Raw genomic sequence first — 1,426 nt, 5'->3', positions numbered from 1 at the left:
AGCCCGGCAGGTCGAGGCTGCGGTGGCCGGGAGCGGCCACTGTACTCCAGTCTGGGTGACAGAGTGAGACTCCAACTCAAAAAAAAAACAAAATAGCCGGGCTCGGTGGCTCAGCCTGTAATCCCGCGCCTTTGGGAGACTGAGGTGAGTGGACTGCCTGAGCATAGAGCTGGAAAAATTAGTGATAGTAACAAGGATGGAGGTGATGTAAGGGCACAGAAGCCCATACATCACCAAGGCTAATCTGTCTACAGTCACTGCTGAGTGCTCAGTCTGCCAATAGTAGAAACCAACAGAGTCACTGGTATGGTCCTCGACCACTTCCATCATAGAAAAGGCAGTACACTTGGTTCTTATTGGAAGAGATACTTGTCCTAGACATAAATTTGTCGTCCCTGCTCATGACGTTTCTGCTGAAACCACCATCTGCGAACTTACAGGATGTCTTATTCATCATCATGGTGTATATGTATGTATGTGTATATGTACTGACTCAGAGTCTCACTCTGTCTCCCAGGCTGGAGTTCAGTGGCACACTTGTGGCTCACCTCAGCCTCGACCTGGGCTCAGGCAATGCTTCTGCCTCAGTCTTGCAAGTAGCTGGAACTAGACGCGTACCACCATGCCCAGCTAATTTATTTCCTTTTTTTTGTAGAGACAAGATCTCTCTGGTGCCCAGGTTGGACTTGGAATTCCTGGGCTCAAGCAATCCTCCTGCCTTGGCTTCCCAAAGTGCTGGGATTGCAAGTGTGGGCTAACAAACCCGACTCCATCATGGTCTTACTTCTGATCAGTGAACCTATTTTGTAGCAAGTGAAATATACCAATAGGCTCTTGGAATTCACTGATTTTACCATTCCCCGCCATCCTGAAGCCACTGGTGATGGAAACTGGAATGAGCTTCAGAACATTCAGTAACAGCATTGACTGGCTGGCAAAACCTTAGGGGCAGGGCAAGGTCCTCCAGGATGCTCCATGTGCTCTAATCAGCAACTAATACACAGGATTGTTTATCCCATAGCCAGGATTCACAGGTCTGGAATTCAAGCAATGGAAATTGGAGTAGCTCCTTACCGTTACCCCAATGATTCACTAAGTGACATTTTCTTTTCTTTTTTTTTTAACCACACAACTATGGCCCTTTTATGTTTAATGAGATTGGAGTATGAGAGAAATACTTTTCGAAATGAACCTGATTCCCTAGAATAAACAATGACAAAACTAAATTTGTATTTGAAGGGAATCCCTAGGAGTTTAAACCTTAAATGCAGCCAAGAAGTTTGTTATAATCTCTTTCAGTTTTGCACCTGTCTCTTCTGAGATCTTTCTACCAGCCCTGATAATGTCTGGTAAGACTTGGTGTTTTTTTTTGAGTTGGAGTCTCACTCTGTCGCCCAGATTGGAGTGCAGTGGCCGCTCCCGGCCA

The 1,426-nt window shown here is 46.0% G+C and overlaps 1 protein-coding gene and 1 pseudogene across 1 annotated transcript in view; both read right to left on the bottom strand.

The window, feature by feature from the left end:
- Positions 1 to 1,426, bottom strand: part of L2HGDH (L-2-hydroxyglutarate dehydrogenase) — a 59,374-nt gene that overhangs the window by 20,136 nt on the left and 37,812 nt on the right. The gene's annotated exons all lie outside the window — the stretch shown is intronic.
- Positions 1,255 to 1,426, bottom strand: part of LOC110594549 — a 1,944-nt pseudogene continuing 1,772 nt past the window's right edge.

This window comes from Carlito syrichta, unplaced genomic scaffold (assembly GCF_000164805.1).
Source record: "Carlito syrichta isolate Samal-C Ts95f unplaced genomic scaffold, Tarsius_syrichta-2.0.1 Scaffold316190, whole genome shotgun sequence".
NCBI lineage: Eukaryota > Metazoa > Chordata > Mammalia > Primates > Tarsiidae > Carlito > Carlito syrichta.
This window is presented reverse-complemented; position numbering and strand designations above follow the sequence as displayed.